At 38.9% G+C, this 26916-nt stretch overlaps 1 protein-coding gene across 3 annotated transcripts in view; it reads right to left on the bottom strand.

Moving 5' to 3' along the window:
• Positions 1–26916, bottom strand: part of OSBPL3 (oxysterol binding protein like 3) — a 158579-nt gene that overhangs the window by 90135 nt on the left and 41528 nt on the right. For 2 of the 3 annotated variants that reach the window (XM_074340882.2, XM_074340883.2), the window contains exon 3: positions 8742–8810. The exons of the other annotated variant lie outside the window; for it this stretch is intronic. The gene's annotated coding sequence lies outside the window, so the exon portion shown is untranslated. The remainder of the gene's footprint in view (positions 1–8741; positions 8811–26916) is intronic. 3 annotated transcript variants of the gene reach the window in all.

The following is a 26916-nucleotide window of genomic DNA, read 5'->3' as shown; positions in this document are numbered from 1 at the left end:
TATGGGTAGGAATTGACTAGGTAGAGAGGAATGTGGAGAGGAATACTCATGCAATATTTCTCAAGCCTGGCGGCATGCCAGGATCACCTTGGAGAGCATCTATAAAATACCAACTTCTGGGCCCACTCCATTCCAATTCATCCAGACACTCTGTCTAGACAAGGGCATTTTGACAAGCTCCCCAGGCGATTCTGATGAACAGTGAGGGTTGAGAACCGCTGCCCTAAATCTTGCAGCCATTCAGAAATGATAGAAAAACTTACTCCACAGAACTGTCTTCTTTTATTTTAGTATTTACTTTCGTGTTAGCATCTAATACCAGATCTACATCTACTGCATCTAATTTGCATCAAATTAAAATGCAACGCAGGATGTGACTGAGCAGTTTAAAGGGCAAGAGGAGAGAGCACCCCCCACCACCACCACCAAGAACTTTAAATAACATCTTGTGGTTTGAATTTTATCAGTGGGTGTTGTTATCCTCCCTTAACTGACAACTGCTGGCGGAAGCAGGGTAGAGTTTTAACAATTGGCAACCACAGACTGCATTTCATCACTTATCTAAAAAGACTATCAATCGAGTCACTATAAATTGTGAATGTGAATTTTAAAATTTTCTCTATCTCCTATAAAAACGTACTCATTGGTCTTTTCAGAAATGTAAACATGAAACTAAGAATGAATATTGCTTCATAAGCATTAACTGAACGCTCTCAAATAACAAGAAACTAAATACCTAATGGTTAATGTATCAGACGTACATTTCGAGTGTACCTCACTTTGTCTACCTCGCTAAAAATAACCCTAGGACTGAGAATCTAAGTTTAACCAAATTCTGTAAAACAAATTTCCCTAGATATATTTTGGGGGTGTCCTTCTAGAATGGCAGGGGCAATAATAAACAATGCCTTGTACGAGGCCCAAAAGAAAGCAAGAAATCACTAATTCATTGAATCTAGGTGGGGAGAAAAAGAGGTACAGGAAGTTTTACTCCTAGGGAAAAGACTGCTGCAAGAAAATGAACCATAACATTTTAAAACTATACAAGCTAAAAAATGTTACAAGGAGAAATAGAAGGAAAAGGCAGAGAAAACAGGTTTTCAAAAGCTGGGGTGGTTATTGTAGACTAGAGCTCAAAAGGCAAGAAAAATGTAAAAGCCCCCTTGTTACTAATGCCAACAATACAATAGCTATTTTTCTCCCTCCAGCACAATATATAGATCTGAAGTAATATGAAGACTGTCTTATTCTATTTTTGTTTTCTTTTAATTTCATACAACTGGCACAGAATCGGGTATGTGGCAGATCATTTATCAAACTGATGACCTGTGCTCCCTCCCCCTTACACTAACTACTAAAAGATTTTTACTAAAACTCATTTTAGCTCAGAAATAGGAAAAGAAATATTCTAAAATATCCATTTATCAAGCTTAAAAATTTTGTAGAAAGAAGGATCCTAATTGTTTAGGAGTTTGCATCAAATGAGAATGTTACAAAAGAGAAATAAGCACACTAGAAATTACAAATGAGAAAACCTCAGTCAAAATGGGAGTTGTAAATCATATTATCAAAAGTCTAGCTGGATTCCATCAGATTAAAGGTAATTTTCAGCAACTACGACCTTGATCTTCACTCTCAATTCCCCTATGTTGTGTATTCATTGCTGACATCAGTTGAATCAGAGTTTAGCACATTGAAGGTGTTTCAATACACCATTTGGTGTTTCAATATGCCATTTGGTGTTCTTTCATCAAAGAAGTCCCAGTGCTATGCCAATAGTGACTCCCCCACCCTTACATACAAAGGCAAAGCCACCCCAGCACAGAGCAATGACAGTATCTCCTGAAAAAAATGAGAAATGCCTCCGTTTCCAGACCCTGGTCAGACCTCAATGCTTATTTATGGCTTAGAGAGAGCTGATGCCAATTCTAATTCACCATGACCGGGTGTGGAAGGTGTATTTCTCAAAGATGACGAGACACATATACATTTCAGCACAAAGCTCTTCTTACAAAGTAACATGGATACTTCTCCGTTGATACTGCTCCCTTCCCTTGAGCCTGAATGGGTTTGTGATTATGGCCAAAGCGATGTTGTGTGACTTCACAGCTATATTAGGAATAGTAATATGGGGCTGTTTGTTACACAGCATTAGGTAACTACAACACTAGACAGGAACCGTTGGCAGACTCCATGCTAGTCAGGTGGGTGGATGAGAACCTGGGGTCAAAAAGACTCATAGTTCAACCAGGAGTAATGCCACCTCCTCCTGACCCTCAGGGCAGCGGGCTCTTCCTACCACAGTATCCCACTTCTGTCCTGTAAGTCAGACTTGAAAGAGGTCTCCTTGGTCAACAAACCCAGCTCTCCCTTAGAAAGTCACTTACATGAAGCCCATTGTGGAGTGTAAGGACCAGTTAGCTCATCAAGGTGGGTATGTGTCTGCTAGTGACAGACAGACCACAAATGGGACATTGGAAATCTAAAACTGGGCACAAAGATGAAAAGATCAACAAACCCCTAAAAACCTTTTCAATATACTTTTTCACAAACCTCAAAACTTCTCATTTGGCATTTGTCTTCAACAGCTTAAGCAGCAGTTGGGAGTGAGTTCTCAATGGACAACTGAGCCACAGAGAAATTGTCTTACTAACGTCATAAGATTAGCCAGTGGGGGTACCACTGGGACAGAACCCAGGACTGTACTCTCCCTCAAAAACACACATCCAGAATGGGAAGAGGGAATTGAAGTAAAAGTCTAGGTGGATACATTTAATTATTGCTAAAGGGTAGTTTTATTATTAATGAGTCAAAATCCCAAGACCCAGTCAATCCTTTGGTAAGAACACTGAGTAACTCCTGGGCCTTGACCAGAAGGCCATCTAGTAGGTCCCGCAGTGCCAAGTGCCAAGAGCTAGTTTGCACCACACACAGGACTTGCTGAGGGCAATCTGTACCCAGAAAAGACAGAAAACCAACTCATTGGGGCCGAAATGAACCCTGAAGGACCATGAAACAAAAGATCAGAATATAAACCAGAGCCGTCCAATAGTTCTTAGGTGCCATCTGGTACTGCAGCCGCCAGCCACGTGTGACTATGGAGCCCTTGAAATGTGGCTAGTGCAAACTAAGAAACTGAATTTTAAATTTGATTTAATTTTATTTAAATTTACATAGCCACGCGTGGCTGGTAGCTACCACATTAGACAGAAGAGCTTGAGACCACACCATTCTAAGCCATTTATTTCCTCCCTTATTTCCTTTAGCACAACGTGAGAACAGCTCCGGACATTTCTGCCTCCTGAAATCTCCCAGGTATGCGCTCACTCTACCAACTCTGAAAAAGTCCATGGGTGGCATACAGCTGAGTCACCATAAAGTATGATGGCCAAAACTGAAATGCATTAAGTCATTTAAGAAATTTTCTTTCCCATTCCCTCCATTGTTTGGAGAGAATACCTTAAAGGGTGAAACAGGCTATTAGTTTTCTACATGAGGTCAGCAGGGATTTACAGTAATAAACCCAACTTCAACTTGCAGGTATTTCAAATTGTGTTAGTACAGAGATGAGCTTCCCTAAAAGGACCAGACCCTCTGACTCACACAGCTGCAATGGTAAACCATGTTACAAAAAGATGTGCGAAGTCCATGTGTCATTTAGGAATGGTTTATACCGTGTTTTCCCGAAAATAAGACCTAGCCGGACAATCAGCTCTAATGCGTCTTTTGGAGCAAAAATTAATATAAGACCCGGTACTATATTATATTATACTATATATTATATTATATTATATTATATTATATTATATTATATTATATTATATTATATTATATTATATTATATTATATTATATTATATTATATTATATTATATTATATTATAAATACCTGGTCTTATAGTAAAATAAGACCAGGTCTTATATTAATTTTTGCTCCAAAAGACGCATTAGAGCTGATTGTCCAGTGAGGTTTTATTTTTGGGGAAACATGGTAACAGCTAGTCAGTTTTTAGAAAATAGTCTATGACATAAACAAAAGATTATATTTCAGAACAAAGAAAATGTTATCAGTTCAAACAATTATCAGATGCTATTTTTTTTTTGTAGATGTAAATATTTACTACTTTCTACTATCTTCAGATGGCAACAAAAGTCTACCCTCAGCCAGCCAGATGCCTTTTCACAGAAAGTGGGGAGGGCTGAGGAGAAGCTTTTTAAGAGGATTCCAGCACTGAATTTACAAAGTCCTAGAAACAGCTCAGCAATGCTGCCTAGTAGCTATCATTCGGCCTGCAGGCAAGCTGTGAATTTGGCAAGGAAAGTAGAAATTCACCACGAAAACAGCCAATTTCCCAACAGTCAAGTGTTTCCATAATCTGATATCCAATTTACCAAATCAAATTTACGTTAGCCACTGCCCAATGTAATGCCGCCATTTCAAACAAACAGATATTTTCAAATAAAAGTTCCCCATTCAAGACAGGCATTCTCATAGACTGCTAGTAGAATATAATTTAGTACAGCCTCTTTAGCAGACAAGTTGGTAATAGAAAAGTGGTCTTTCAAAAAAAAAAAGGCAATAGGCAACACCGCCCAAAGACAAAACAACTCAGGAAACACGACATCCAGAAGCCCTTTCTAAGAAACCTTAATGACTAACGATGATGAAACCCAGCAAACAGTAAATTATCAAGAATGACAAAGCCGTGGAAAAGACTGATGGTTAAAAGTGCATTGATTAGGGTTAAATATGTGTGTGGGTGGGGGTGGGGGGAATAACCAGGGGCATTATAGCTGAGTGTTAAAATTATAAACCCTAACAAAACAAAAACCTAACATCTGAAATCAGGGAGTGACACTGACTGAAGTGTTAGATTGTTTATTATGTTGTTATAGTAGGTTGGTGCAAAAGTAATTGCGGTTTAAGAAGTTAAAAATAATTGCAAAAACCGCAATTACATTTGCACCAACCTAATGGCATGCTCAAAACCCTTTCTGACTCCCAACTATCTTCTGAACTAAGAAAAACTAAGAAAACTAATCCACTTAGCGTAAGGAAGATTAGCCATTTTTTCCCCTTTGTTACATTCAAGTAAGATCAAGTGGAATATTTTTCTTTTAAAACTGTTTAGTTTCAGCTCAATTTTATACATTATTTCTGCCCACTGTATATCTATCCACCCCTCTATTCGTCTCTCTCGTAAATGTATAGAGGCAGTCCTGAAATAAATGTTAACATTGGTTATTTTCTGGTTGAGACTTTTGGGTAATATTTAATTTCCCCTATGGACTGTTTGTTCTGCTTGGTATTTATTTAAATAAGGAACACGTATCACTGAAATAAAAAGAAAACAGTCATCACTGGTCTGAGTTTGATGGTTCATTTTCCTAAAATGGTCACCTGATCCAGGCTTCTCTCAAGTTCCCCAACACTCACCAATTTCAGATTCTGACTCAAATCCCTCCAGCAGTCCTCAGGCTCTGACCCTGCTTTCTCTGGTTGCTGGAGAAACATTACGCTCCAAAATGAGAGACTCTGCCTAAGTCACGCCTCCCCAGTCATCTAGCGGGGGAATGCAGAAACCTTCCAAGAATGTAGATAAGAAAATCAGTGGAGCTTGGGTCTGTTATCTAGAGGTGTGAATGGAAACCCCTGACACTGGGAATCCCTTCCGTGCTACTGGTACACCACAATGGTGACACACCAACACACACAAACTAGATGTACAGGAAGTGAAGGTATCTGTACCACTAAGACCTATTCCAATACCTACCTACCCCCTCCTTTCTCTCCTCTCCCTTCCCTCCTCCCTCTCTCCTTCCTTCCCTCTTCCCGCTATCTTTTAAAGAAAGTTAAATAAACAAACCCTATTAGATGACTTGGAGGAAAGAAGGAAGTGTGGGGTGTCTGGGTCCAGGGAGGGAAGATGGAGGAACTATGAGGAATATAGGGCAGCCTGTATCCAAATTTGTAACTGGAGATGGTCTGCTCTACCACAGAGCTCCAAAAACGCATTCCAGCCATAACAGGTCAGCTGTCTGTGTTTTGCTTATTGCATAGCAGAAGTCAGTGGTCTTGTTTTATAGGGGTCCCTGTCCTGCTCTTCCTGTCCTCCATCTTAAGGAGTAAGAGTTGCAGAAATCAAATTTTATGAGTTTATGAGTTCATTACATCAGGGCTTATTAGGTACCATATAGACCAACCTATACAAGTAACACATTTTTAAAAAGTTAGATCCTGGAAGGTAGGGTATTTTGTAAGTTATATATATATATAGATACAGATATAGATATAGATATAGATGTAGATATAGATATAGATATATAGATATATAGATACACACACACACACACACACACACACACACACACACACTCACACACACACAGTGTTTCAGGAGTTTGATTTTTAACTCCTAATTTAAGCTCTCACTTTTTTGACAGTTCTCTTAGATAACAGTCAGTTAGCTTCCATGTAATGTACCAGCAAACATGACCCTTCCTAGAAACAGCAATACACAAAGACTAACAAATTAGACTTCACATCTGAAAAGTAAACGTGTTATCCTGGATCATAATTATTCAAAATGTGCTCTGCTAAATACCAGTTTCACAGGGCTCTCTGTGGGGGAGAAAGTAAGTCCCCATAGACCAGTCACCTTGCGGTGTGCTCCTACATTCCCTCTTAAATACATATTAACACATAAATGGTCTGAGAGGTCCTGCAGTTAAAGTAAGCAAACAACAAAGCCAGATCTGTTACTTTTGTTGAACTTATTTCCAAACCTATCTGCCCTGAGGTGACACTTACCAATATTCCTTCAGCCTGATGATGTGGTCTAACTTTAAAACTCCATTATCCTATGAGTCCATGAAATGATTTGAACTCCTACCTTTAAAGGTTGGTTTATTCGTCATGTAGGTAATAGCTTAACGTGCACAGGCACCATTTCTTGGCTACGAATCGGGCTTACAACAGCCAGTAATACTTGGATACTTTCTGCTTATAGTTTCATGTCTAGACTTGGGAGGTGGAGAGAGTCATGAGAATCCATGACTATGACATAAAAACCATTTGCAATGTTCAGGGACTGGGACCATGCTTTTCTGTTTGACCTAATCTTCCCTAAGCCTCTTCTTGGTCTCTCATCACATATCTTTCCCTAAACCCCACTTCCTTATTCGCCTCCCTTGCTTTCTAAAGTTTACTACTGGGACTCCATCTTTTCTATTTCGGTCTGAAATTACTCTCAAGAGGAAACATCTGAATGGGAAGTACAATGTCATCTGAAGGAGAGGAGACCTACTCCAGGGAAAGGCACTCTAAGCTAACTGGACAAATTGCTCAAAAAAATCTTATGGGAAATATCTCAGCAATGAAACACTCGTGCAACGGTTATGCAGACTTACCTAAAAACACATCTCTAAGAAGTCTGCACTATATTTACCAAGCAAACAAGAACATGGGTAAATGGAATCCATAAAGTATTCACTTAACAAATGTTTATTGGTCACTTACTGCTGGTCAGGCACAATGCTAGACACTGGTGATTGAAAAGTCTGAAACACTGTGCTACAAACAAAACCACAGAATAGACTAGAAAATTCTGTAATACCAATCCATGTGATGACTTTGGGAAAAACTTTCTAAATGGAAGATGGCTGACCTTACGGAAGAACTCAGAACCATCTTACAAGGTACAAGGAACGTTTTCGCATACACGAGAAGGGCAAGGAAAGGCAACAGATATTTATTTTGTATCTAACACTTCCCAGGCATCATGCTGGATGCTTTTATATATGTTACATTTTCTTAATTCTCAGAATTATCCTTTGATTTGGGTTTTATGCTTTATTTTATAGTTAAGAAATTGAGACAGACAGAGCTAGTGGTCAAACTTTTGTAATATGCCTGGTTCCAAATCCAGACATTTTATACTGGAACTGTGAGGTCATACATGACACTGAATTCACGGCCAGTTCAAAGTAACATTCCAAATATGACTTTATGATGGCAGAGAAAAGATATCTCAAAGAATGTGAAGTAGAAGAGTGGATATAAACATCCATCAAAAAATTATCTTCACACATTTGTAGGACGCTTAACTTCCCAATTTCAAAACTTATCATAAAGGTATAGGAATCAAGATAGTGTGCACCAGCATAAAGATAGACATGGAATAGAAATGAGACTGTAGAAATTAAATTCACATTTATGGCTAATTCATTTTGGATATAGATGCCAAGACAATTTGATAGGGAAAGAAAATAGTCTTTTCAGCAAATGGTGCTGGGAAAAGTGGATTATTCAAATGCAAAATGACCTTTAAGTTCTGAAACATAGTTCTGAAATATACATAGTTCTGAAACATCTGATGCAGCAATTCCACTCCTTGGTATATACCCAAGAGCCTTTAAAATATATGTCCACACTAAAACTTGTACAAGAATGTTCATCGTAGCCCAATTCAAAATAGTAAAAAAGTGGAAAAACCCAAATATCTATTAACTGATGAACAGATAAACACAAAGTAGAATATCCCTATGTCATCCCAAAATTCATATGTTGAAGCCTACTCTCCAGTGTGATGATGATATTTGGAGGTGGGGGCCATTGGGAGGTAATTAGGTCAGGAGGGTGGAGCTCTCATGAATGGGATTAGTGCCCTTATAAAAAGAAAGCTTGCTTCCTCTCTCTGCTCATAGCCAAGTGAAGACACAAGAAGATGGCCATCTACAAACCAGGAAGCGGGCTCTCACCAGACAATGGCTCCACCAGCACCGTGATCTTGGACTTCTCAGCCTCCAGAACTGTAAGAAATAAATGTTTGTGGTTTAAGCCAACCAGTCATAACAGCCCGAACTGACTAAGATACTATACAATGGAATATTATTCAGCAATAAAAAGGAAAAATTGAGTCATACTAAACATAGATGAACATTGAAAACATTATCCTAAGTGAAGAAAGAGAAATAAAAAAGGCTACATATTGTATGATTCCATTTATGTGAAATCTCCATAATAAGCAAATCTAGAGAGACAGAAAGTAGGTTAGTGTTCGCCTGAGCCTGAAGGTAGAGGGACTGGGGAAGTACAGTGTGATGAAAATGTACTGGAATTAGATAGTGGTGATGATTGCATAATTTTGTAAATGTACTAAAAAAAAAAAAATCACTGACTTACATACACTCTAAAAGGGTAAAGCTTGTGGTATGTGAATTATATATCAATTAAAAAATCTTCCCTGCCTGAAAATAATCTTTGAATCAAGTAAAATCAGATATGCAGTTACCCATTTCCTTCCACAAAATAAAATCAGATATGCAGTTACCCATTTTCTCCCCCCAAAACCACTGGCCCTGAGGGGAATATCTACTTTGCTGAATTGGATATGTGATGCTGGGATCTAGTCCTAAGATTCAAACAAGAACTATTCTATGCTCTGAATGACATGGACAAACTCCAATAGAAAAGTTTTGAGAACTCCACCATGATTGCTTTAAAATATCATACTTCATTAAAAACAAATGAGCAAACTAATATCGACATGGGAGCTTATAATTTCCTCCCAGTCCACACAAAGCCTTCTGAATCTATATGCTCTAGTGAACTCATGGAAAGGAAAGAATGAAACAGTAAAAGTCAAAGGTCAAAGTCAACTCCAACACGTGGAAACACAATACAAAAAGCAAGACTTGTCAACCCTGGCTGCCACATTAGTCATTCCAGAACTCACAAATAGATCACAGAGATTCCTCATTTTAGAGGTTACTGACAATCATCCAAAAATGAAACATGAGGTCCTCCAAGATCTTGAAAGCTTTCTTCTATCTTGGTAGGCAATACCAGCTTAGATCACTGAGGGCCTTTTTCTAAGCAATCAGGAGTGTAATTAAAGCCCTTACAGAAAGACTAAAAGGCAAATCTGGATGTGATGTGAAAATGACCTTTACATTCTGAAACAGCTGGTTGATCTTTGATCTGTATGCTTGCTTTACATTTAGCAAAGACTCTGGCCCACATTTGAAAACCAAGTTACGGCAACTCTAATTCTTAGAAATACCACCACATAGGTTAAAATAGATACACATATGTACACAATATTCACACAGTCACTCATCAAAAGAACAATACAAGCTAATGAAAAGCCTGAATTCCATTGTTTGCAGTCAAATGAGCAAGGTAAATAGAGCAAGCACAAATAATCTCAACTTTTGAGAGGTTATGTTGCAAAAGGTAATTATAAATCAGCTATTGGAAACTCAAAGCACATTCTTTTCATAGAAGTATGTTAGCTTGTGGTCATGTAGCCTAGGGATCCCAGAGATATCTAAGCAATGCACTTGAATCAAGAGAGCTGATGGCACTTCTTATAGGGGGACGTTGCTTTCCAAGTTCAACTCCAGAAAGCAGCTCAGAGTGGCAGCACCCCAGCTACAGCATCAGGAAATAGGGTGCACACTCTCTGGTCCCATCATTCCCCGGGAACCCTACACCAGTGGACAAATACAGGCCATGACCCACACTGGGAATCCCACCCTCCTCTCATTCATATGTACAAATCCTTCACAAGGAATCTATATAAGGCGGGGAGCATCTGTGGCTTTTTGCTACTCCCCCAAAGTTCTAATTTCAGTAAACGTTAGCTTATCTGGAAATGAAAGTAACAAATGACTTCACATTATGGGATTTAAAAAAAACAAAACAAACTTTTTGTTGAAGTACAACATTCATACAGAAAGTCCAACTGCTGGATTAAAACAAAATACATTTCAAAGAGAAGATAATGAAAAGTCATGACTTGCAGCAACTTCTAAATGTCCCTCAGTGAAAACAGGTGATTTTTTTATCACCATTAGTATGTCCTCCACCCAGCACGGAGGAAGTACACAGCAGGCACCCCAAATTCATTTGTGGAGTCTGTACCTTTAACACTTCAGTATCGTGGATGTGATTCATTTTTCAAAAACCCTAGAATAACTCACATACACTGCGATGGGGACTAATGGGAATGGGCGGGCCTCAGAAGAGGTATCACTTATGTAGAAATAGAAAACTGATGCTTAAAAAAATATGAATAATAACTACCCATAAATGCTGAGTGTCCCCACAGAGCGCAGTGAGGTAGCTTGGACACAGCACACACCTCGGTGTTAGAAAGGCAGGACTGCCCTTGCCAGAGGGTGGCCTCGAGCAGTTTCTCTCTTTGCACCTTGATTTCCTCAACCAGGAAACTAATTCTCATCCAGGGAACTGTGTGGCTGAGTGACCGGGGTGGGAGGGAAATTCATTTTCAGTGGATACCTTGGTGCCTTTAGAACGCAGTTTCACAAATATGTATTACTCATTAAACAATGAAAGAAACAAAGTGTATTATGGGCTGCATCATTATATTAATAATAAACTCCAATTGAGAGTTGTAAGGACGCAAACCACCTTCGGTCGTCCGCCCCCACCCTCTGCTTGTCCCCTCGCCTAGCTCTCCTCTGACTTACACTGAACTGCCACCTTAGCCCCTCATCCTCAATCTAACCTCATTCTAGCCTGACCACCTGGTTCTGACTCACGGCCTTGCTGCCAACCCTGCTCTTTGTGCCTAATCCCCCAGCCAGGCTTCAGGTTTGCAGGTCAAGGATCTGTGTGCCCCCCACAGAACCTGCCACACTCTCACTGATGGGGAACTCCTTGGGGAAAAGTGATGGATCAACCTCCTTACGGAAAACCACAGGGTTAATTGTGAAGACAAAGTAAACTACTCATCTGAGGGTCCATACAGAAGGAAAAAAATAAAAGAAAAGCCAGGGTTGAGTGACAGTTTTAGGAGCAGGGGAAAAGAAAAGAAAAAGCAAACATATAATCTGACCATCAAGTGTCTCTGCGGTGTAGCGCCCCCTCCCTACACACATGCTATAGCAGCAATGGGACCAGTTAAGGAAATTCTTCTTCACCCTTAGGGACAGCAAGTCTAAGCCTAGAAGATAGTTTCCATCAATAACAACAGATTATCTTTCAAGAGAGGGTCTTCGCAAATCTCAGTTCTTTCTTTAAGAGGGCCACCAAAGAACACAAGGCACACGTGTTGAATTGTCTCTGCACGTTTCAGATACTGTTTCAGATACCAGTTTCAGATACTGTTTTCCATGTATAACATTAGAAAAGGAATTTTAAATATCAATACCCAATGAGAGGAAGCACTGGCAAATTTTGATACATATCGCTGATACCCGTATAAATAAGCAAAAATATATGGGAAACTTATTTAGTAGTTGTTATCAAAATGTTGGAAAATATTGTTCCCCTCTTACCAAATATTTGTAATAGGGGGAAAGTGAACACAACTTTAATGCCCAATAGTAGAGGAAAAGTTAAGCAAGTTATGTCTAGAACATATTATTTTGTACCATGAATATTGCCTCTAAAAATATTCATGAAGAATGTAACACATAAATTGTTCAGGTTAAAAGAAAAATGATAAATATAAAAAGTACATAGACTCATGTAAACATGTATTTTGAAAATAAGGATCACAGGAAAGAGCCAAAGAGATATTGGAGGGCTAATCAATAGGGATTTTGCCCTCTCTTTCTTACTGATTTTCTGTATTTTCAACATTTTTATGAGAACATAGTCAAGATGATATATTTAATCACTTAAAATGAGAAGGAAAAAAGTCATAAGAGTCCATCCCCTTACACTTTTGTACTTGTTTTTCTCAAGTTGTGACTTTCCTATGACACCCAGTATGGATTCCTACATAGAATTACCGACAGGAGAACCGTGGTCACCCAATCCAGTTTCTTCCCAATAAGGTCACACTGACATTTATTTACTAAACATGTCCTCAATGCCTGCCCACCTAGCGTCAGGCTAGGTTTCACTGCTGGGGATACTCCACACAGAAGCATCTTATTACTTCCTGAGGCAGTCAACTCCATTTGTCAATGTTTGGGGGACGTGAGTGATCTCCCGCTTAGTCAGAGGCCCCACAGCTACATAAGCGTCTCCCCAACCTGATGGCGGTCAGAGGTTGTTCATGTGCAACAAGATCCCTCTGTCCTGGGCTACTTAGATCTATAACTGCGCTCCTCAAGGGTCCACCCAAGAATCAGATTTGTCCTGGCTCAGGGTGTTTCTCTTCTTTAAGGATAATACAAATCAACTATATGTAGCTATTGGTGTCCTCTTTTTCATGTCTTTTTTTATGCGCACATATGTATATGCAAAGGGGACAAGGGAGGAGGCATAGCAATGTCTCATTTTTATATACGTCTTTGGGTCTTTATAACTGAAGGGCACAGTGGACCTATGCATATAATTAACATTCAGAAAATGTTTTAAAGATTACCGAATGGTATGACCACAGAGTTCCGTGTTTTAAGTACCACATATATGAGCACAGGAGCCAAGAGCCTGGCAGGCTTTCCACTGACCTGTAGGTATAATATTATAACAAACTCTCCTCAGTTACCCCTTTCAGCATGAACCCCAGAAGCATGTGGAGAGATAGAGGGCGGTGAGGTCAGTATACTTATCAGACTTTCTTGTTTGTCATCTGGGTCTTGGAACACTAGGAAGGATGCCCACCTATATCTTTTCAAGATTTCTATGCCAGATATCTTTTCAAGAATAGCAGAAATAACCCTATTCCAGCCCAAATACTCCAAGACCCAATTGTTCCCACATCTCTGCAGGCAAGGCCTCCCTTTTAATAATAAACACTTTCTTTCTTCCAAGTGGCCAGTCAGCCACTTCTCTGCTTAAGGTGAGAAGTACTATAATAAAATGTCTCAAATTCTGTAAGGACGGCTTTCCTTCCAAGTTAAATTCCTGAGGAAGAAATCCTTTCTTGCAAGAGCATTCTCTAGCATCTCAGGGCTAAATATGCATTGAGCGGCTCCTATTCAGATGGGAACATTTCACTGCCTTTCTCTGTCATGGTGTGTAGCAAGCAGCATCAGGGAGTTACACAGAGAGGAGAAAAGCAGGAACAGAGGTGGGTTCCACTAGCTGTGTGTTACATCAGGCTTTCTCCTGTACACTTCAGGGAACTGGCTGGTTTGTCATGTCCAACTCTACAGCTATTATTTTACTCATATTGGAATAGGTTGAGTAGAATAGCTGTTTTGGTTTCCATGGATTACTTTTAAGACCGAATGGCACACCTGGAGTTAGAAAGATAAAGAGCTTATTCAGTTACATTAAAATGATCCTTAAATAGCTATAGAGTGAAATCATATCAGTTTTCAGTTTTGCACTGATGTGATGAAAAGGCAGACACAGCTACTTGGAAGGCTCCAATAACAGGATGCAGTAGTACCTGGAACTGAGTATTTCTTCATGTCTAGAACAATTATCCCCTACGTATTCTGAGTGGAGGAAAATGATAGTGACCCATTTGCAACTACAGAAGCGACATATTCAAGATGAACACCAGTTCGTAAAAAAACTCTCCAGTTTTCAGTTTAAACATGTCAGGTCTTGCCATGCCCCTGTTCAAATATCTTCAGTGAATACTCATTGCTTACAAATCGTAGATAATCTGGCTACAAATCAGAATCATCCATGAACATTTTAAAGAAAAATACATGCTCAGGTCCTCTTCCTGAAGATTCTAATTTAACAGTCTTGGGATCTAGGTATGAACATTTTTTTTTTTAAAGAGCTTTTCAGAAGATTAAAATGCACAGAAGCTTTCCAGAGGATTAAAATACACGGAACTGAGGGCTACCACCTTACAAGGAGCCTCAAGTCTCTCAATTCCCATAACTACCCTCCTCACATTTCACCTTCCAGCAACACCAATCCACTTGCAGTTCCCCACAAACTGTCTCTGAGCCTTCGCAGCAGCCACTCCTGGCCCCATGGTGAGCCTGGTAGAGTAGCTACCATCTCCTGGTTGTAACGCAAACGAGGCTTTCTATCCATTCCTGCTTAACATTCCCAGGTACACAAAAGATAAAGGAATCTAAACATACCACGACAGAAAATCACAAAGGAAGAAAGCAAGAAGAAAGGAACAGAGGAATTACAAAACAGCCAAAGAACAATGAACAAAATGGTCATAAGTACATGCCTATCAGCAACTACTCCAATCAAAAGACACAGAGTAGCTGAATGGGTTAAAAAAAAGAACAAGACCCATCTATACTCATTTCAGACACAGACTCACTTCAGATGTAAGGAAACACACAGATTGAAAGTGAAGGGATGGAGAGAGATTTTCCATAAAAATGGGAACCGAAAGAAAGCTGGAGTAGCTGTACTTATACCCGACAAAATAAATTTTAAGACAAAGACTGAAATAAGTGACAGAGAAGATCATTGTATAATGATAAAGGGACCAATCCAACAAAAGGGTATAACACTTATAAATATTATGCACCCAACATATGGGCACCTAAATATATAAAGCAAATATTAAGAGACCTGAAAGCAGAAATAGATAATACAGCAAGACTGGGGACTTTAATACCCCCCTTTATCGATGGATAGATAGATCATCCTGACAGAAAATCAATAAGGAAACACTGGGTTTCAACTCCACATTAGACCAGATGAACTTAACATTCCCAGGCTGGCACACACCGGGCTGCCCTTGTGCATACCTTATTCTAGCAACTGTATTTATTACAATAAAAAGATTTGTTTGCATGCCTGTCTCCTTGTTGAACTGTGTAAGCTTCTGGAGGACACTGTTCTTTTTCATTTTTATATCCTGCTGTCTAGCAAATTACCTGTCATATGATAGGTACTCAATAAATGTTCAGTGAATGAACTAATACATGCACCCAACATGAATGTAATATAGCCAAACTGTAACAAAGAATACTGGCGGCATTATTTGGTTTTAGTTGAGCAAAAGAAAACTTGAATGAATATAATCACTAATTTTATTAAGTTAGCTTCTCCATAATATGCTTTGGGTTCTAAAAATTATTTAATAATCCTCCAGCACATAAAGAGAAAGCTCTTAGCAATGTTTACCTCAGTTAGAAGCAACGCTACTTTCACCTTATGTCTAGAACTCATGTCAAGATGACACATGACTTCAATTCTAGTCTTAGACACTGCAGAAAGAAATGTCTGAAAGAAGCTGGCAGAGGAGTTGGCAAGACAAAGATATACTGTATGTGCAATTCAGAGTTTTCAGAATAGCATTTTGCTAAGCTACATACAGGCTTACAGGGTTTAAAATATGACTCGGAATACCAACTGTGATGCCACCTTTTTTATTTTTAGATTTTTTTAAGCAGAGCCTATGGCTGTAAACTCAACCTACTCAGTCTACAAATCCTCTAAACTTCCTTCTAGAGAACAGAAAAGCACTTGGCACTTCTCCAGGTTTCATTTTATTGGCATATGTAGTTGTGCTGGTAAAATTTTGGTAACTGAAGAAGAATTAATAACGGAAGCTCTAAATGATTCCCAGGATTACTGCTTAACTTGGCAAAAAATATCCTCAAGCACAGGAGAAGCTTGCTTGTGGAAATGTGCATGGGTGGATTGTTCAGTTCTTTTTCACAATGGTACGTTTGCCTGCCGTTATGTCTTGTGTTCTCAGACAAGTGGCGAGGGGACGATAACAGAAGGATCATAATTTTCAGAGAGAAAATGAGATTAGAGAAAATTCAGTGACATGGTAAAAATATTTTATGTTTTATACCAACTGTGCTTTGCTGTTCAACACCTTAGCTTCTCAATATTTTATTTCTTATTTTTTTAAATCAACTTTATTGAGGTAAAATTTATATACAGTAAAATGCACCCTTTCATAAGTGTATAGTTTGATGAGTTTGGACAAATGGAAATGCCGATGTAACCACCACCTGAAGCAAAATATAAAACTTCCTTCACCTGAAAGGTTTCCTGTGCCCTTCGGCAGTCAACTCCCACATGCACCCCTCTGGTTTTTATCACTATTGATTAGTTTTGTCTGTTCTAGGACTTTATATAAATGGGATCACATAGAACATGCTCTTTTTGTGTCTGTTTCTTTTTCTCAATGCAATGTTTTTGAGTTCCAGCCACAGTGTTGTATCAGCAGTCCCTTCCTTTTCCTTGCTGAGTAGCAGTATTCCATTATATAAATATACCACAATTTATCTGTTCACCAGTTGAACACATGAGCTGTTTCCAGCTTTTAGTAGTTATGATGATGAAGCCGCCATAAAATTCATATGGAGGCCTTTCTCTTGGGTAAATGCATAAGAGCAGAACTGTTAGGTCATAGGGTAAGTGTGTTTCACGCTAGAAGCTGCCACACTGCTCTCCACAGTGGTTGTGCCTTATTTGAACTCCCACCAGCCATGCCTGACAGCTCCAGATGTTCCATGTCCTAGGCTACACTTGGTATTGTCAGTCTTTTAAATGTTAGCCTTGCAGGAGGGTGTAGGTATACCTCATTGTGGTTTAATTTATAAGGTATGAAATCTGTTTCTTTCAACATTCAACCTGTTGGTCTTTCTGTGGAACGCAGGCACTACGGAATAACGAAACATCACAGGGTTCGGGTCTGGAATCTTGAGTTTTATCACCAACTTTGTCACTAAAAAGTTGCATAATGCTGTAAAGACTATCTACCCTGACCTGTTATTTTCCCTATCTACAAAATGGTTAAGTCAGGCCAAATGAGATTTAAATTCTTGTTCTAAATAAACATGAACATAAATGAGTTTTACCAAAAACATTATATTCCTTTCATAATCACTAGTTATTTTTGCATAACGTCCCATGGTTTTCAAATAAATTCATATATATCCTATTTAATGCCAAAGGAATAATTCTCTCCTCTCCAAAACACCACACATTATAAAAAAAAAAAAAAAAAAGTTTTTCAAGAAAGGAGATTCCATCTATGAAATTCTCCCTCCTTTGTTTGGTGCTTCGAAGCTGGTTTGCCAAATCAGTGAACCTTAATGAATTCTCTTTCATAGTCAGCTGGCTTAATTTCAAATTGTACCTGTTTTTAAACACTTTTATGATTCAAAAAGCATAAGTAAACACCTTCGGTCATTTATGTTTTGCTCACTAAGTTTTAAATTGTATAGAGTGACTCAATCAGCACAGCAATGAACTTCATTTGCTATTATGCCTTATCCATAGACAATATTTCTTTACTATTGTTAAGCCTCTATCTAGTAATGTATGGAAACTAAGCAAATTCCAAAAGTCAGCCCTCATCCTTTGGGTTCCTATAAGGCAAGATAAGAGTAAAGTGAAGGTGAAGGAAAAGTGAATGATAAAGGCAGGAAAATAGCATACATTCTTCATGAGGAAACTTAAGGAGTCAGGTGAAAGGGTAAAGCGTAATCAAAGGTGAGGGAGAAATGCATGGCAAAACACTAAAGGAAATTAGTTTTCAGTTCCAAAGAAATGTGTATGGAAAGAAAAAAAGTGCAAATAAAACAACTGGGATTCAGGAGGATATGAGAAACTAAAAAAAAAACACACTTTTTATCTTTAATTCCTGTCTAAACAAACAAATTATATATTGCCTATCCACGATTCAGCTCACACTTAACAAAGGTTTCCCGTACCTTATGCTAAAGATACCTCAGAATATGCCAGCAAAAACAGAATAAACCTTTTGTTGCTGACAGTGAAAAAGACATGGGCTCCAGTGGGAGGTCTATTTTCATATGAACTGAGGGAGTTGAGTTGCAGCTAAAAAAAGATCACATCAGACATTAAAAAATATATAGGCAGTGTACTTCTAAGGGCCTTCCCCTGTTGCGGAAATGGAAAATAACCTACCTGCCATCAACTCAGTTGGTCATTAACCTTTCCCGGGTCACTAAGCTCTTTAAAAATCTAATGAAAGTTATGGTCCAATCTTTCCAGAAAAATGATCAGATGACTGCACAGCCCCAAGAGGTCCAGCTCCCTGACAACCTTGCATGGAGTCTTTAAGGGTTTAAGGGCGTTGGTTTAGAGGAAGGACCCCTGATGACATAAATTCATCAGTGAGATTTCTGCTGGCAATCAGTCAAATATGACCTATATCCAAAAAGAGGAAGGCAAACTCCTCCTAATCCAAACCCTAAATACACGGTAGAATTTAAAGATGATTTTTTTTATCCCCCAAATTATTTAATAATCTCATAGGAAGTACAGGTTGAGAGGGAGAAAGCGAGCTGTGGGAATGCTCTCAGACATCCATTTCCCAGCCATTGCCTCAATAGCAGGGTAAGCTGAGAAGCACGAACAGTCATTTGAGTAGGTGGTGTCAGTGCCTTGCATTTCTAGAATAGGTTTATTCTAAAAAAGAACCGAATTCATTACGGGGCACAGAGAGAGAGTGAATGGCTAGCAAAAATGCATGTGAGCAGACTGATAGATGTGCTTTAATTGGAAACATGCAGAACTATAGGTGAAAAAGAAGGATAATTTGGGCATTCTGGGTTGTAAGGCAGGTATCTGTGGTAGGTAGAATAATAGCCCACAAATATTTCTACATCCTAATCCCTGGAACCAGTGAACGGTACCTTAGATGGAAAAAGAGAATTTGCAGATGTGATTAAATTAAAGCCCTAAAGATGGTGAAATTATCCAGGATTACTCGTGTGGGGTCAGTGTAATTACAGGATCCTTAAAAGAGAGGGAGGAAATCATAGTTAGTAAAATGCAATCTGATGCGATGTGATGATGGAAAAGGAGACATGGCGTGGGACCATGAGCCAAGGAATGCAGGTAGTCTCTAAGAGTGGGAGAATGCAAAGAAGGAGCTTGCCCACAAGAACCCCCAGAAGGAACGGAGCCCTGCGGATACCTTGACGTTAGACTTCTGACCTCCAAAATTGTAAGAAAATACATTTGTATTGTTTTAAGCCACTCCATTTGTGGCTAATAGCAATTTAGTTTGTTACAGCAGCAGGAGTAAAATGAAGAGAAGTATGAAACAGCATATGCAAAAAGTATTTTCTAATGAACAAGAAATATCTCCATCAACAAGGCTGAGAACAGTTCACACGTGGCCCGAGCCAGCGCCATATGGGGAAGTTCCATGATATAATGGAAACACATAAGAAGAACTAGGAGTTAGGGACTGGGTTCCCACCCTCACTCTCCCACGTACAGCTATGTGTCATCAGGTAAGCAGAGCCTCTTTTGGTCTCAGTCCCTGATCTTTAAAACGGAACATTTAGACTATATGAACTATAATATCTCCTTAACAAAGGCCTTTGTCTACTGGCTAGTTCTAACCAGTGGTCAGCTTTTCCAGTAATTAGTTCTTACATGTCTTAACCCTTATACCACACTGTGAGAGTGGCCACATGTTCCCTATTTTAAATGTAAAGAGGTTATGTCATTTGCCCACCACCACTGGGATTCGAATGGACGCCTGACCTGAGGTCACCTTCTTATTCACGTACGGAGCTATCTTTCCTGGTCATGGTTCACACTGTGCACCTATGGCTTGGAGGTAGGTTAAAACAGAGAGCAAGAGAAAACCACCAACACAAACCAGCCAGGTTCATGGATCTGCTAGAGAAAATCAAAGCAAAAGGAAGAGGCGGTGGTGGGGTTGGGGAGAGACCAAATTGCCTTACAATCAAGCGTTTTAAATGCTAGACATTCAAGAATGAACTTTCTGGGATCAGTTTTTAAAACAAAAGAAAAAATTTCAAGACACAAAGTGGCCTCAGTGAGCACACACCCTACTGTTCTATGACGTTGAGTGCTATGTTACAAACTCGTAAACCTTCTTTCCTTCACATTCAAATTCCACACTGGACCTGTGCTGCTGTAGCATCTCCAGCCTTCACGGTTCAAGGGAGGAGAATGGAAAGGCTGCTGCCCAAAATAGTTTAATAAGGCCAGCAGTGATTCATAGAGTAATAATAGGCCAGGCAGGCAGCTGCCTGCAAACCTGGGGCCCAGCTGAGAGGGGGTTTCAGGGCTCGAAGTTAACATGGAGGATAAAAAGGACATTCATTACACATGTTCAAGGAGGGAAATATCACTAGTAGCACCGGCAAACTTCCAAAAAAGGAGTCAAATATGAGGCAATTCAGCTCAACAATTTATTAATACTGTCCTGGAATTCAAAAGCAATTGATCCATGAAGGTAAGAAGCAACTATGCAAACACAAGCTGTTTAGAACATTTTCTCTCCCGATGGACTCTGATTCAGTCCCCAAATTTACTAAATAAATTCATGTGCATAACAGCATCTTAAGTTTACGAATAGTTTAAAAGAAGCAGAACATGTAAAGGAGAACAAAAACACCCAGAAAACTGTGAAGATACTGACAATCACAGTTCAGTCTAAAAATCTAAACTAGATTAACCCCACAGTACAGAATGCTTAGGTCATTAAGGATATTTCTGATTATGCTTCTGTTCCCAAAGAAAATTAATAGTTGAACAAAATTTTAAGCATGTTATAGAAAGAAAATTTGCTTTTCTGTAATTTTTTTATATTAAATTCTAGTGGAAGCAAGTATTTGCATATGCTCCTAGTTTTTATCCAAGGTTGATGCTTACACAATTATATATTAGAAAAGTAAAATAGATGAATTATTCACAAAGTTAATAACTTCACATTGGCTATCAAAATTTGGAATTTCAGCCAAAGAAAGAGCAAATATACACCTATATAAAGATATGTAAGAGTTATATATGGCATAAATAAAAAGGATAAAACAATAATACTAAGATTTGTTGGCATTACATTGGTTTAGACTATAAATAGCTCCCTGCATAAGAAAGGCCAAGTTTTAAAAAAGGAAGGGATGGAACGTGATGAAACTGATAAGAGAAGGCAGACCATATGTGTAATTGCTCTAAAATGGGAATCTGAGAGAAAGTCAATTTTCTCAGCTGGAGTCAAAAGTAAGAGTCTGGAAATGATGGAAAATAAAGTCATGTGAGAACAGTTTTTTATGTGTGAAAAGTTGAATATCACCACTTCAATGCAGGTCTCATTTGAAAAATACCAATATCAATTACCTCAACAAATTTGTATTCAAATAATAAATACAGCGTGCTCAACACTGATCTTGTTGATCAAACAGAAGTCTTCTTTGCTGGACATCCGAGAAACAATAATTTTTTCATTATATTCCTCTCGTGTGCCTGAGTTAGAAGCTTTAATGATAAACAACATTGTTTCTTGGATCAAAGATAAAAATGGTCAATAATAGAAGTGAAACGAAAACTATTGTTATAAAATAGCAGAAACAAAAAATGCCTTTATCATCTATTAGAGTATAAGGTACCTGCTGGGCTAATATGGAAGGCAACCCTCACTTAACATGTGCTGTACCAAAAACATATCTGTCTTTTTCCCCCGACCATTGAGGAGTAGCATAAAGTACACTATGGTTTCAAGAAGCCCATTTTCAGGCAGGTCTTCTCAAAATCAGATTAGAAATCAAAATGAACAATACCAGGAAAACTTGGCATAACTTCTGAAATGGATTTATCCTTTAAATAAAGACTGTAAAATTGATTTTGCCATGCAGGTTAGTTTGGAATGAATCTTTTCTAGAAATATTTTGCCTTTGAGAAGCAATGTAATGATCTGCGTTTGAATTAGACTGCACTTTCATTTACATCTTCTATTCCTTGGTGCACAGTTCAACACCGCTGGGCTTTTGGCAATAGGCAGCTGAACAAGCCAGAAATTACAATTTTGCTGAAATGCCTTCTTCCTGGGAGAGTTAATTATCCCTACTGCACAGGTTTGTCTTATTTGATGTAATGCATGATCGTGAAAATTGTATGTAGTCATTGAAAAATGACTTACAAGAACCTGGTAGAGACTTTTTCTTTTTTAAACTCCTCTTTTCAATAAAATGTACAAGGTTGCTCATTACAAAGTTGTCTGTATTAGTAAAAACTCTGGAAAATAGAGAATTGGTTAAATAAGTTATTGTATAGCTACACAATAACCGATAAAACATCTATTAGAATAATAAAATAGGCATAAGGGATATTTTTAAAAAAATAATTATAGAATCATAAGTTGCCAAAATAGTACAGAGCAGCCAGCATATCCTTCACCCGGTTCCCCCCCAACGGTAACATCTTATACACAACTAGTCAAAAACAGGAAATTAACATCGGCACAACACAATTAACTAGACTACAGAGTGTATTCGAATTGCACCCGTTTTTGCATGCGCTTATTCTGTGCACCTGTGTGCATGTATGTGTATTGTGCATAGTTCTATAAAATTGCATCACATGTGTATGTATTCATGTAACCACCACCAAGATACAGAACTTCCATCAGCAAGGACTAAAAGGAAGCCTGTCGCAGTACGAGAAATGTTCTGTATCTTGATCTGGGTGGTGGTTATGCTATACACTTAAGATTCAATTTAGAATGTAAGTTATACCTGAGTTTAAAACAAAACATATGAAGCTCTATTGGTTGACAGGAACACTTGTTTAAGATTGATGAGGTTTTAAAAAGTTACAAAACAGTATTTATAGGGTGATCCTGAAGCAGGGCCTGGTTGGCACCCCCATAGTAGAGGCCTCTCCGAGTCCCCGGCCTCACCTTTCCTTGACCGACCTATAGCTTAACACTAGATCAACCCCCTGCGGCTTGAGCTCTGGAATGTCCCCTTTCCCACCCACGTCCCTGTTTTAAAAAATTGCCCCGCAATTTACGATTAATATCCTTGGGTCCATTGATCACAATCTCAGTGGTTTACCAGGCTACTCCCATCCTTGTTCCTGGACTGACGACTCTACCAAAGAGCCGCATTGCCAGAGGGAAGGCAGTTCTTGGAGGTGTGTTTGTTTGTTTGTTTGCTTGTTTGTTTTTCTCAGACTGCTGGTGTTCTGATAATAAACACTTATTCTATGACGCAACTCCTGTGTCGGTCTATTGGCTGAGTGGCGCAGGCAGCGCGAGCCCCGGACTCATTTGGCCTCTGGTTTCAATCCCATTTTTGTATAGTTTTAAGTCTGTACATCCACAGAAAAAGAAATCCAAAAACCAAAATTTCGCTTTTCTCTAAAAATTCTATTTCATGTTTTCTGATATTTATTGTGCAATGAGTAAGAATTACTTTAATAAAGCAGGGGAAAGAAAAGACTGGGGGGGGGGAAGGTATGTATATTCTCAAGGAGGGAACCTTTTCCTTTTGCCACCACTTAATTCATTCTTAGGTTGCTCTTGGTTGAAAAGTTGACTTTAGTATCTCCAATAGAACCCTTTCTATCACTCCCCTAAAACACAGCATCAATCAACTTTATAATGAAGGGGCCTTAAGCTACCAGTTTCCTTAAAAGATGAACTTGAACCTCAGTGTGTTAGAACGTGTGTGAATTTTTCAAAGGAAACCGAGACATTGAGTACAGACTTATTTAGGACTAACGTTTCCTCTCACAATTTACAAAAAAAAAAAAAAAAAAAAAAAAAAAAAAAAAAAACCCACCCACTGATTTCTTTCAATACAACCTTTAATGACCACAGACCTCATGCTGAAACTATGCAAAAGCATTCCAGAGACCTCATGAGGCATAAGACAAAAATCCTGCTCTTTACAAGGTCAAAATTGCTCTACAATAAGCCAAGTTCTTCTACCACCATGTGAGAAGAAAGTCCTGGGAGTAGATGAAGGAGTAAACAATCCATTCTGTCCAGGAGCAGGAAGGTGGAAGGATTCTGGGCAAAGGATGACTCCAGATGTGGGCTTTGAAGGTTTCCATTTTTTGCTTCTGCCAAGTGAAAAAGAAGTGGGGTCGGGGGAGGAGAGGAAAGCCTCATCCCAGTCTGAGACTGTCTGCAGGTGCAAGGATCTTGAGGACCCGCTCAAAGGATAGGTACACACCCAATAGGAACAACAGGAAGGGAGATGATTTTAGAAAACAATCTTGAATACCATGCTAAATGTCTGGACTGCGTTTTGCTATCTGCAGTAGGAAATCCAATGGTGTTTAAGTGAGGATTAGACTGGTAGCACTGTTTAAAGTGAGTTGGAAGGGAGAGAATGGGGAAAAAAAGATAAATTCTTGAACGCAGCACTGTACCAGGTGAAAAGTAATGAGACCCTGAATAGGGGCAGCAGCAGCAGCTATAATAGAAGATACTAATTAATCAATTTTTATTGGATTTTTCAAACTATATAGATGGCATCATGCTGACTATAACCCACAACTTAACTTTTTTGTTCAACATTATTCATGAGATTTATCTATAATGACATCTGTAGTTCTTGTTCTTTATCAGTTCTATATAATTTAGTGGATTCAATACAAAATTATTTATCCATGTCTTGGTCATGGACATTAAGGTCGCTACCATTTTTTGGTTCTAACAAACAGTAGAGCAGTGAACAGAGCACACACACGTCCTAGTACATGTGCAGGAGACGTTTAGATATCTGCAGATAGAACTACTGGTTTTTGGAGTTCTGAGGTTTTAACAGCTTAAACCTGACTACTTCTTGCCAAATTATTCTCTAAAGTGGTTGTTCCAAATGTTATTCCCATCAATAAAATATGAGTTTCCATTCTACATATCCTTGCCCACACTTGACGTAGTCACACTCTTTAATTTGAACAAATCTATATGTGTAGAATGGGGATTCTTATCCTGGTTTTATATCATGTTTCTAGGACCTAAAGCTGTTTCCAAAATAATCCATAAATTAGGTAGTGAGGGAGAGGTAAGAAAACTATAGAATATTCTGCTTGGGTAGCAAGAATAGAAATATTTGTTCAGAAGTACAGTTCGCTGCAATTAACAGACACCCCAACACACACACACACACACACACACACACACACACACACACGGTGGCCTAAATAAACAGGGGTTTATTTGCCATGTAAAATCCAGAGGGAAGCATTCCAAGGTTTACATGGCAGCTCTGTGGTCATAAAGAACTCGGATCCTTCTATCCTGGATTCCACTTTCAAGATCACCATCTTCAGGGTCCAAGGTGGCTTCTGAAACTCTAGTCATCATTCACATTTGAAAGTCAGAAGTAAAGTGATATGGGCAAAAAGCACATACCTTCCAGCTGAAGAGTTCTTTTTGTTTTGTTTTGTTTTTCAGCCTTCCTGGAAATCCTACATGATACCCCTAAGTAACACACACTGGCCAGATCTTAGTCATATGGCCATACCTACCTGCAAAGAAGGCTGGCTAATGGGACTTTGTTCTTGTTTTTGTTTGTGCTTTTTATTTTTTTTATTTTTTTTGAGATATTGTACCTGGGGCGGCAAAGGGATTCTTTCACTAAAGAGTGGACAGTAGGAGGCAACATTTTTTTGCCACAGTAAATGGTGCGATGCATCAAGATACAGAACAGACAGAAGAAAGGACACGGAGCTCAACGGATAGAGGTCACTGGAGAAATACAGATTTAAGAATTGTCATCATATAACTATTAGGTTGGTGCAAAAGTAATTGCTGTTTTTGCAATTTTTAATCTTTTAAACTGCGATTACTTTTGCACCAACTGTAACATGAAAATCGTTAGGCATGACTAAGATAGCCCCAGCAAACAATGCTGATTAAGAGATGGTGACATGACTACACCAGGAAAGCCAAGATTTCAGAGGAAAAAAAGGGGGGGGGGGAATCAATGAAGGAAACCAAGATGTAGAGAATATTCAGAGAAGGAAGAAAAGCAGTGCTCACCATTCAAGGGAGCAAAGTTTTTCATTGCTGAGGAGTGGTCCTGGAAGCTACTAGTAATTGTTCACAGAATTGCAGTTTAATTCAGCTACTAGAAAGTTATGTACTTGAGGGGAGCTTGGGCTCCTCCCATGACAAACTTATCAGGTAATCCCATTCCCCAGCCCTTGACTGGTTTAGAGAAGAGCCTGTTATGCAATCCTGGGCAATGGGACCCCACGGCAAGTTTGGAGAGAAAATTCACCGTGCTGTGAATAGCAGGGAGGAAAGACTAAAGAAACTGGGTCCTTGATGATATTGTCAAGCCGTGA

The sequence above is a fragment of the Rhinolophus sinicus genome, chromosome 4 (genome assembly GCF_057876585.1).
Source record: "Rhinolophus sinicus isolate RSI-liver-muscle chromosome 4, RSI-T2T, whole genome shotgun sequence".
NCBI classification, from domain to species: domain Eukaryota; kingdom Metazoa; phylum Chordata; class Mammalia; order Chiroptera; family Rhinolophidae; genus Rhinolophus; species Rhinolophus sinicus.
This window is presented reverse-complemented; position numbering and strand designations above follow the sequence as displayed.